This window comes from Triticum aestivum, chromosome 4D (genome assembly GCF_018294505.1).
Source record: "Triticum aestivum cultivar Chinese Spring chromosome 4D, IWGSC CS RefSeq v2.1, whole genome shotgun sequence".
Lineage (NCBI taxonomy): Eukaryota > Viridiplantae > Streptophyta > Magnoliopsida > Poales > Poaceae > Triticum > Triticum aestivum.
In genome coordinates, this window is record NC_057805.1 from 215,207,051 (window position 1) to 215,219,006 (window position 11,956).

At 41.8% G+C, this 11,956-nt stretch overlaps 1 long non-coding RNA gene across 1 annotated transcript; it reads right to left on the reverse strand.

Annotated features, from left to right (window-relative positions):
* Positions 1–2,295: 2,295 nt before the first annotated feature.
* LOC123099853 (uncharacterized) lies at positions 2,296–3,423 on the reverse strand. Its single transcript, XR_006448257.1, has 3 exons — positions 3,243–3,423; positions 2,949–3,167; positions 2,296–2,693 (listed from the first exon to the last, which is right to left on the reverse strand). It is a non-coding gene; the product is annotated as an uncharacterized lncRNA (long non-coding RNA).
* Between the last annotated feature and the right edge of the window lie 8,533 nt (positions 3,424–11,956).

Here is an 11,956-nt window from a genome sequence, read left to right on the forward strand (position 1 = left end):
TAAATTTTAAACTGCTCTTAAACCATAATAATTAGAGAAAAGTAGATATGAAAAGATGTGCCTCGACGATATCTTTCCAACGTGTATCAGTTGCTTCATTCCGATGAGCGATTTAGAAAAAGAATGCGAAAAAATGCTCGTGCCACTCGTCGTGCGCCGCACCATTTTTAGAAGTGCTCTTAAACCGTGAGGAATCTCGAAAAGTGTTCAACATGGCAAAGTTGCGCTTAATCCATAGATTCTCAACGGTATATTACAGGCCTCGTTCCGATAAACGGTTAAAAAACTAGAGCAAAAAGGTACCGAGAAAACACCACGTGCAGTTTTTTCCGACACGAAGTTCACTAGTCTCTGTATTGCAGTACCCCTGCTACTGAAAGTGCAGTGCCCTTGCATTGAGCGTGCAGTGCGGAAGAGTTATCAAAATAACATCACTATATAGGGATTGACTATTCGTCACCCTGGATGAGGAATAGTTATTCTTCACCCCCCTATATTTTACCACCAGTGCACTGTAATTTTACGTTCCATAAGTTTTATCTTATTTCTGACGTAAAAAGAGACCGTAAGAAAATATATCATCGCCGTAAAAACTATTTTATGTTATGTAAAATTACAAACGTAAAAACATAGTGTAAAATATACATAAACTCTAAATTTTCTTGTCTTATGGCCTATAATTTTATTTTCTTATACCAAATTTTACGTAGTGAATCAATAGGAACGTAACTATTTGAATTCCAAATGTAATTTAATTATGAAGTGATCGTAAGATTACCTTGGGTGAAAAATAACTTATTCTGCACCCTGGGTGATGAATAGCATCACTATATATATTACACTACATACAGGATAAATTTTATCTACAAGCAGTTGTAGTTACCTCCTACTTGTTTGACTGCCACGTGTCTCCTAAGTTTATGCAAGCCACATGGGTTAGCGGATCGGAAAGGATCCATTAGCACTCAACTAACCAGATTTTCCAATTAGTAATTAAATAATTCACTGTTCGTAACGACCTATAACAACCTGCTACCTTCCTGCCTACATGCATACGCATCACGCTGAATGGATAAGTGCATCCTACATCCACTCCTTATTCCCTGGAAAGGCACGGTGACCTACATACTACATACTACATTCTCCAAAAGAAATAATTCACGTTATACAAATTCCATACACGTACCCTTATATGGAAACGAGTATGTAGTATGCACATTTTTCAATAAGAATCAGAAGCATGCAATTTTTCTGGATGACACATATTTATTTTAATCTCTAATAAACATTCTATGGAGCATGTGTCTGGGCGCACCAATTATAAAAGGTAGAATACTCATAAGAAGGGAGGTATTCCCTTAACAAGGGAGACAATTTTCAGGGTATTTTTGCGCAGAATGTTCTATGGGGTATATATACATAAAACATGTAGTATGGAGTATATAAAAAAATAGTATGAAGTGTGTGGTATACTCTATAGGGAATGGAGTATTTTTCGAGTAGAATTTCCCCCTAAAGGTATTATACATACTATATACTCCAAAATAATCAAAGAATATATACTCCAGATTCGTGTAGAGTATGAAGATTATATTATGTCCTACACAGTAGATGGAGGCATGCCATGTAAAGGGTGTACTAACCGGCATGAGTATCAAGAGAAGGATTATGCCAATGGAATTAAACAAGACTCTATTTAATTATATATTAGTATATGTGGGTGATTTCCATCTAATTTCTCAAGCACATGATGGTGGATGCACATGTAGTATGTAGTACGTTCCTAGCAAAAAAAGTAGTATGTAGTATGTAGAGTGAAAGAAAAGAGTATTAATAGAAGAAAAGAGTATGACAAAAGGTAGTATGAAGTATAATATTCTTTGAGGAATAGTATGGAGTCTAATAGGCAAGGTAGTACATGGTGTATGTTGTATGGTGTATTTTCTGTAAAGAAATATAAGATCGTTTAAATCACTAGAGAGTATGTTGTATGTTGTATGTCAGTATATGCTTACAGAGAACATGAACAATTATATACTTCAAAAAGCATTCAGTGGTAGATGTAAAATATGCTGACGTGGGAGAGTATGGATTGCTTTATTTTTGGTTTATACTATGTCGAATATAATATTTTCTGAAAGAGAGTATGAAGTATATGCACGCTATACTAAATAGTATATGGAGAGAATATTATTGCTAACAGAGTTTGTTTATATTTCAAGCTGGTGCGTTCGGTAATACATGATCGTGATACATACATGATGCATCCATTATGTCATCCATTGATTCCAGGAAACAACATGCATCAGTTTGTGTCAATGCATCTTGAGCGGACGCCGAAGTATATTCGTCCTCATCCAGAAGTTCTCCAAGAAAAGCGTCGGCAGCTCCCACCATATTGCCGACGTCAGAGCATGCGAACGACAGTACATGGCCATTACATACTCCTCTAGATCTGGCTGTTCTACAACAACTAGATTTCAATCTCTAGATCCACGTGTCTTGCTGCAATGGCAGTCTTCTCCACATTCAGAGGAACAGGTTGGCCTTCATGGCTTGGTTTTAAAAATGGGTCTAACGAAGGGAAGTTGTATTCATATGTAGGTGAGGTCGCCTAGGGAAATCCGATCGGCGCTTTCCGCCGGGGCATCGTCGAGCAGCATGAACAACCTGGGCGCCCAGAAAATCTCAGGCTAAAATCAACAAATTACGTATATCAGAAAACTAAATTAGCACACGTAATGTGAGATCAAAGAACATAGTATTACGTGTATAGATAACAACATGGATTCCCCACTAGGTGGACATGCCTCCTCTTTCGCGTGAACTATAAAACTGCTGTAACTAAACTCTATATTACCCCCCCCCCCCCCCCCAAATATCAATGAAAAGCTGCTCCATCAGCATTTTCGTTAAAAAAAATAATAACAACATGGATCGATCCAAACCATCATCATGATGAGTTCCCATCCAGGCGGCGCCTCTACGGTGGCGGCATCCGAGCGGCCGAGTGCATGGATTGTTCGTGCGTGACTGATCTGTGCATGACAACGGTTTGTGAGACACAATAAGATAGGGGCTGGTACGGTGATGATGGTGGTGTTGCGTCCACATCGGCGGAGAAGGCATCGATCAACCCAGAAGCTAGCTCAAACATAAAGTTAAAACTGCAATCTCACAGATCAAAGGTTAACATACATACATACGTGTATTTGTTATAAGCAGATGTGTCAACACGATACCTTCAGCAGCTGTGAGATCCAATGAAAAGCGATAATGCGGCTTAGTTTGCAGGCACACGTGGCGCCATGGCCGGGCCATGCAACATCTCGATCGGCAAGGGAACTTTCTCGTACCATGAAGCTATGAATCAATTGGAAAGTGCTATTGGATATTTTACCCTTTGTTTATGCGAGAGCTCGATCTAGGCCACATAAATATCCAGGTTGTTGGATACGACACGCTATATACGTTCCATGCACAAAAGTCGGAACCATCCAGCTGATTTTTTACCGGGTGGGGAGTAAATCGGCTTATTTTGGAACAAGACCCGTCAATCAAAAGCCACACCTGGGAAGAGATCGGATGGTTGACAGGATGGGGTAACTACCACTAGATGGTAGAATCTACTGATCGTCTTTTCGTCAGAATGGGGCATGTAATATATCGTTGTAAAGTTCTTGACATCTACATTACAAATATATAGGAATTTTTTTCAAAATCATCATGATTTAAGAGTAGTTTTGGAAAAACCGTTTTTTTTTTCAAAAATGAAAACATGAATCATATTTTGGACTTAATTTTCAAACGGTTTGTCGGAATTGAGCAAATAAGATGGCATTGGAAAGCTGGTGAAAATCCGCTTCTTTCATATATCTATTGTTTTTTCAAATTCTATACGATTTAAAAGTAATTTGAAAAATGGTGAAATTCTGGGCGAAATGTATTTTCATGTTTTTTTTTTCAAACAGTTGGTCGGATTGACGCAAATGATACGGCATTGGAAAGCTATGGAAATGCGCAAGTTTTTCGTATAGAAATGTTTTTCTAATTCCTTACGGTTTAAACTCGAATTTGAATACGATCAAATTTGATTCCGAACGTGATTTCTTTTTTAAGTTTGTCAAAATGGGGCAAATAATATACCATTGGAAAGATATCGAAAATGCGAAACTTAATCATATTGAATATTTTCTCAAACTCGCAACCGTTGAAGAGTAATTTTGAATACGGTGAGACCCATCGTGTTGTTTTTCCGATCGAAAAACAGAGTACTCGTACTGATCTATTTGTGTGTTTGTACTAAGGTACTTTTCATAGTAGTTTTGAATGGTTCTGAAAATAGAGTACTTTGAACGGATGTTTGTATGATTTTGTACCGAGCGTCTTTTCACGTACTAGACTTTACTCTGTATTTTCGGTATAATTTTCCTTGTAACTTCTCGATGGTATCATCATGCCCGAACTTGCATAGTTTATACCGTTGAACTGAATGATATTTTTAATAAAACAAAAATGTTTTGTGTTTTCTTTTGAACTCAACATTGTTTTGCGACTATATTCTGGACTTCTCTTATTTTACCACTTGAACTTTTACCATTTTGAATTTCCATGGTTTTCTTGTTTGAGCTTTTTTTCCAAATTTATCTGGGACATCATGTTCAACTTTTCTCTGAGCTTATATGCTAGTAATAATAGAACGTTTCCCATACAATTTTTGTCCATTCGTAGACATCAACCAAAATAGGCAGGAGAGAGCACTATCGAATATGTGGGAGCACACACATCCTCACCACATGAAATCGAAGAGGCAACTGTAACATACTTTTGCAAATACAAGCATACAAAAATTTATAGAAACAACATAGTATATCCTGATATAAAGTTGGACGAATGCTCTGGGATTTTTAGAACTGATGAGGATAAAACATTAAGAATCAACTGGCATTATTAGAGAAGTTCCAAACTGTAATAAGACAGTTCGACACAGCTCTCAGATAGTCACTTTGTAGATCAAGAAAACATACAGCATCCTAAGCTACCAAACGGTAACATTGGAAGGTTACAGTTTGACATGTCTCAAACGTAGAAGGTGACATTAAATGGCCACAACTTTCAGTGGCTAGTTGGAAGCAAAGTCATCTTATCAGTGGCTAATTGGTTAGCAAAACTTCGGAAGAAAAATGGAAGCAGAGGCGCTAGTGCCTTCGCGCACCCCACAGTGAGATCCTTGGCGCTGAACCTGGAAATGGGGTCGGAAAGGCTCATGTCGCGCTTGGCAGCCGTCTCGTGCCCTACCTGGCGGCATTGCCTTGTGGTTGGCCCAGTGCCCGCCTTGCCGACAAGCTCCGGGGGTAAACCAATTAACCACTGCTAACCCAAAGATCCTGCAAAATCCTGACCAAGAAATCACTTTTTTCACGAAACTAAACTCTTGAAGTTGCTACATAGCAGTCTTTGAACCTCCTACAGGAACATAATATATATCATACAACATATATATTTTGCAAACTTGGAGCTTCTACTCAATAAGAATCTCTTGTTTCTTGGGCACATATCAACAGAAAACACTCAATAGAATTGCTTGTTGTACTATATTTTATAGAACAAATTGTACTGAACTTAACTAAAATTAGAAATTGTACTGAACTAAAATAAGAAACTTAAACTGAGTGTGTCACTAAAATTAGAAGTAGAACATGTAGGTCTGAGAAGGCATGGATGTGAACTTTATTTGTGCAATGAAACCAACACTCAGAGTCTCACTTTTTTATTTTGTCACATTTAGAAATTGATTTGCAAATGACAGCATGTGGACTCAGCTCATGAACATATCATCCTTGCTGCTGGTTTATCAATAACACTTTTTTCTAGATGAAGTCATGCAATCCCATCATCAATTGTAAAAAGAAAACTCCTTTCCTTTTCATTTTCCCATGCAATAACACAAGCAAAAATATCAACAAACCACAATGGTAAGACCAAAGCTACATGACAATACCTTTTCTTGAGCTAGCTACTACATGTACTGACTCCTCCACCACTGTAGCGTCCATGTATCCTCCTTGCGCGGGCAACCACTAGGGATCAAGCGCTGCTGCCACTCGACACACTGAACCACCTGTAGGAATCAAAGTGAACGGAAGGGATTCGAACACATCAATGGACACATGTACTACACAACAATGTGCATCTGTACTGTCCATAACAACAAACTAACAAAAATACAATTTTATGAAGGAAAACAGTTCTTGAAATTGGGTTGAGCTTAAATGTTTAGATTTTTGAACTCCTGCAGCAGTTATACTTGAACTTGCACGACACATTTTTGAAAGCATCTGATGTTCAGAATATGCTATATGAAAAGAGGAAGGGGGAACACACTAAGAGACATAGGCAAAAGGGAGAAAATCATGATCTATTAACTAGGACATTTATGATACTAGGCAGTGACATACATGTCAAACCATTCCCACCAAGAAGTAGTAGCAGGGTTGTTCTATCAGTGAGGAGATGCAAAAGAATTGCAACTATACATTGAAAATTCCAATAAAAGCATTGAAAAAATCCTACTATTGGCCGTTTGCAATGCAACTTAGAGGATTGAAATAGACAGGCATCATGAGAGAACTAAATCAAATAAAGTACCTTTCTTCCTGCACCTATCTACTTTGCATTATATGCAGCACCCAAAACTGAACAAAACATCATGTTGGAATTATTGTCGCTCCACAGTTTGTGATATAAGAATAATATGGAAACACAAAGATGATCGGACTTTGATTGGAAAGTAGACGAGCTGAAAAGCATTCAAACTATGAACTGAAAAAATTGAAGCTCCACACACAACGTGGGGCAACGGCGACTAGCGGGGTAGCACAGGAAGCCGGCGGTAGAGACAGACGCTGCATCGGCCATGAGCGCCTCGCAACACACATCTGCTCCATGCCTCTGTCTCCTTGCTCGCCGCAATACACTAGCCACCTACTCACTTTCACCGGTCGTACTCTGCACATACCAGTAACCAATTAACCATGCACTACAACACACCTAGGACTGTATCTTCGGCACACTTTGAACTGATGGGTACTTTTGTGTATTTTTATTACTGCACATGAAGTTAAAGTAACGCCAAAATAGTCCTAGTGAACATTATTCTTCGAACTGCTAGAACAGAGCAAAATTCAGAAATTTTCGCAACGAGAAAAACTGATTTTTTTTGTAGCTTTTTACTACAAAAAATGTTCATCAACAACATTTGCATCACAAAGAAATCGAAGCAGCAGTACAAATGAACACGGATAGTGAGAGAGAGCACGGGAGGGAGAAGAGTAGAAACCTTGCACCACCATAGGAAAGGACCTAGGCGGAGGAAAGTGGAAGAAGGCAGCCATGGACTGCTGCTTGCGATGAACTCGATCATCCTTATGCCATGGGGTTGGACTGAGGACGGTGCACATGATGTGACCTTGACAATGGAGGAGATCGCAAGAGCGTACAGCATCTGGACCGTCCTCCAACCTCCGCGGACCAAAAAATGGTAGTGCCCTTAGCACATAGGATCATGAGGTAGGGGGAGCAGCCAAACTGCATACAGCAGCACAAGGAGATGTGCAGGTATGATACATGAGGAGGGGTCAGGTGATAAACACCCAGAACAGGGTAACACCAAGTGCACAGCAAGAAGTTGTGTATTTATATTTATAAATAATATAACAAACACCACTTAGTTGAGTGCTTGTGTGCGTTTAAATCTGAATAAAAAGTGTGTGAGATGCGGAAACGTCTTAGCCTCGGTGTGAGGGGACGTGTTGCATGTTATAGGCAGGGGCGCAATCTCCCTGAAGCGCATACAATGATAGTTGAGATATTACAGGAGACTTGGAGGAGAAGGGATAAGAAGATAGAGTAGGTTACAAGAGAATATTTGAACTACCTATCTAGTCTATCTCTATCTCTAGATGCGCCAGTATGGCACAAGGCTCCTCCTTCCGTTACACCAATGTAGCGTGACATAATGTGTTTAACACCCTCCCTTAATCACAACTTCATCAAGTTGAGATTATGTTTGAAGTCTTCAAAGCTTCTTGTAGGCAATGGTTTTGTGAATCCATCTGCAATTTGATCTTTGGAATGCACAAACCGAATCTGAAGTTGCTTCTTGGCAACTCTTTCTCTCACAAAGTGGAAGTCTATCTCAATATGTTTTGTCCTAGCATGAAAAACTGGATTAGCAGATAAATATGTAGCACCCAAGTTATCACACCACAAATAAGGAGCTTGAGTACTCCTGACACCAAGTTCCTTTAGCATGGATTGTACCCATATAACCTCAGCTGTGGCATTTGCCAGTGCCTTGTATTCTGCCTCTGTGCTAGACCTGGAAACAGTGCTTGTTTTCTTGCACACCAGGATATTAAGTTTGGGCCAAAGAAAATTGCAAAGCCACCAGTGGACCTTCTATCATCCAGACAGCCTGCCCAGTCAGAGTCTGAAAAAGCACTTACAAGTGTAGAGGATGACTTGCTGAAATTCAAACCAATGTTGGCAGTATTCTTGACATAGCGAACAATACGTTTAGCAGCAGCCCAATGAACTGTAGTGGGTGCATGAACAAACTGACAGACTTTGTTGACAGCAAATGAGATATCAGGTCTAGTAAGTGTAAGATATTGGAGTGCACCTACCAGACTTCTATATTTTGTACTATCATCTTGACTTAAGAGTTGTCCTTCTGTGAGAGATAATTTTTCTGAACTTGACATAGGAGTGGGAGAGGGCTTATAACCTTGTAGTCCTGCCTTTTTTACCATATCTGCTGCATACTTTTCCTGAGAGAGATGAAGTCCATCCTCATGCTTCTTCACCTCAATCCCTAGGAAATAATGCAAGTCTCCAAGATCCTTGAGAGCAAACTCTGTACTGAGATCTTTCAAGAGCCCTGTAACAGCCTCATCTGATGAGCTTGTAACAATGATATCATCAACATATATGAGTACAAATATGTATGTGTTATGCTTGTTGTAAATGAACAGTGAGGTCTCAGACTTCGAAGGAACAAAACCAAGTTGTTGCATCTTGTGACTGAGACGTGAATACCATGCTCTTGGAGCTTGCTTCAACCCATACAATGATTTGTCAAGTTTGCATATGTAAGAAGGAACGTTTTTGTTCACAAACCCAGGAGGTTGCTTCATGTACACTTCCTCTTCCAGAGCACCATGGAGAAACGCGTTCTGTACATCTAGTTGCCTGAGACTCCAGCCCCTGGAAACAGCAATAGACAAAACAAGGCGAATAGTGGCAGCTTTTACAACAGGACTAAACGTGTCCTCGTAGTCTATGCCATATCGTTGTTTGAATCCTTTTGCAACCAATCTAGCTTTGTATCGATCAATGGTTCCATCTGATTTTCTTTTAATCCTAAACACCCACTTGCAGTCAATGAGATTTTTACCTTGCTGTGGAGGAACCAAATGCCATGTTTTGTTCTTCTGAAGTGCCACAAATTCTTCATTCATGGCCTTTTTTCACTTTTCATCACTCAAAGCTTCCTCAAGAGTGTGAGGTTCACCTGTAGAACATACCATGCCATATTTTGTAATATGCTTGTAGTTAATAGGTTTGGTTACCCCTTTTTGCAGTCGTGTGCGACGCGGAGACGTTGTGGCTGCTGTTTCTGCCGCAGAAAATCCCATGGCAGAATCTGGGACAGTTGCAGCCGCCGAATCCACCCGAGCCGGATCTTTTGTGGCTGATGAGGGCGTTGGCGAAGACACGGGCGTTATAGCCGGCACAGAGGATCCTACCCGACACGCCTCATCATTGGTGCAGGAGGGCGTGAGCGTATCAGCACAGGATCCCGCGCCGGTCAGGCCTGTAGCTGTCGGGCGGCGCAGATCCCGCCGTTTATAGCAAACCGGCTGGGCCAGAAACCGAGCCGCCACGGGCCCAGTGGCGCCACGCCACCTGTCATTTCCTGGTTGGCGCGGGGCGGAGGAGGTGTGTTCCCCAGCCACAGCGTGCCGCGTGGCCGGCTCGACGTCGCTGTCAGCACGCGCTGTCCCGCGCCTGATCGCACCTGATTCGGCTGGCGCGGAATCGGAGGCAGATCCGCCTGACCTGCCTGCCGCGTCTGAGTGCTCCGATCCCAAGGGGGATGTTGTGCCTGGCTGGACGGACCCCAAGGGGGATTTGTTCCCCTCGCCTGGACACATAAAATATGGCCCTGTAGGCCGCATTTCTTCGTCGTTTTGACTGCCGTTTTTTCTCTGCTTTCTCATGCATCATCATCATACTCATATGTGGTATTAAGAGGGTCAGTCAACACTTGATCATTACAGTTATCACCCCCGTGATCAAAACCAGTAAGATGAGACGGAAGGAGTAGGATTTCTATGCGAAGGAGTGCACCCGCATTGGGGTGAAGATGGCAAAAGGAAACTTGGTCTCATCAAACACGACATCACGTGAAATATACACACGACCAGAGGTGACATCAAGACACTTGACACCCTTGTGTTGAGCACTATACCCTAGAAAGACACACTGTTTTGATCGAAACATTAATTTTCGATTGTTGTATGGACGAAGGTTGGGCCAACACGCACACCCAGCGACACGAAGGGACTTTTAGTCTGGTTTGGTGTGAAGGAGTCTTTCCATGGGAGTTTCGTTGTTGATGACACGACTAGGAAGCATATTGATGATGTGAACGTCGGTGAGAAACGCTTCATCCCAGAACTTGAGGGGCATGGAAGCACCAGCTAGGAGAGCGAGACCCACCTCAACTATGTGACGGTGCTTGCGTTCGGCCGAGCGGTTTTGTTGGTGCACGTGAGGGCAGGAAACATGATGAGATATGCCAAGAGTTTGGAAGAAGGAATTCAACTTTTCGTATCCCCCCCCCAATCAGATTGTACCGCAAGGATTTTGCGATCAAATTTTCGTTCTACAAGTGCTTGAAAGTTTTGAAAGACTTGAAAAACTTCGGATCGTTTCTTTAGAAGATAGATCCAAGAGAATTTGCTATAGTCATCAATGAAACTAACGTAATATGTGTGTCTACCAACTGAGCTAGGGGCAGGACCCCAAACATCTGAAAAAATTAACTGGAGTGGTTGAGTAGAAACACTGGTAGAAACAGGATAGGCAATTGATAACTTTTTGCTCTTTGGCATGAATCACAAATAGTTTCAACATGACGCTCACCAACAAACGGGAGCTTATTTTTCCTAAGCAAGCGTTCAACTAAAGAAAATGAAGCATGTCCTAGACGATCGTGCCACCGTGTTGAAGAAAGCTTGACAACACCATAGGCTTGTTTATTGTGTCTTCTAAACTCCGGAAGGAACGGGTAGAGCCCTCGAACACATCTACCTCGATAGAGGGTTTTCCTCGTGGCCAGATCCTTGATCAAGAAGAAAAAAGGATGAAACTCATGAAGACATGGTTGTCAAGTGTAATTCTATGAACGGAAAGGAGGTTTTTGTTGGCACTAGGAACATGCAAAAAAAAATCTAAGATGAATTTTATGATGAGGGGTATGTATAACCGAATAACCAACGCTGCTGATGCTCATACCTGCACCATCGGCGGTGTGAATTTGATCCTTGCCGTGGTACTTCTCACGGAGGGTCACCTTCTCGAGCTCTCCGGTGAGATGATTTGTGGCGCCGCTGTCGAGGTACCAATTGGTGTCCATGCCGTAGGAGCCATCAGCTGCCGCAGCGATCTTGTCATCATCTTGAGAGTCGTCCTCGTCTTCATCATAGTGGTACCAGCAATCCCGAGCAGTGTGACCAGGTTTGCCACAGATTTGGCAGCGTGGGGCGTCCGGGCGAGTTCGGCCAGAGCCGCCACCGCGGCGACCCCTGGTGCCACGAGCGCCGCCACCATTGGTTCCGCCAGTGTTGCTGGTCCTGGCACCACCAGCCCTGCCCTTGCCACGAGAAGG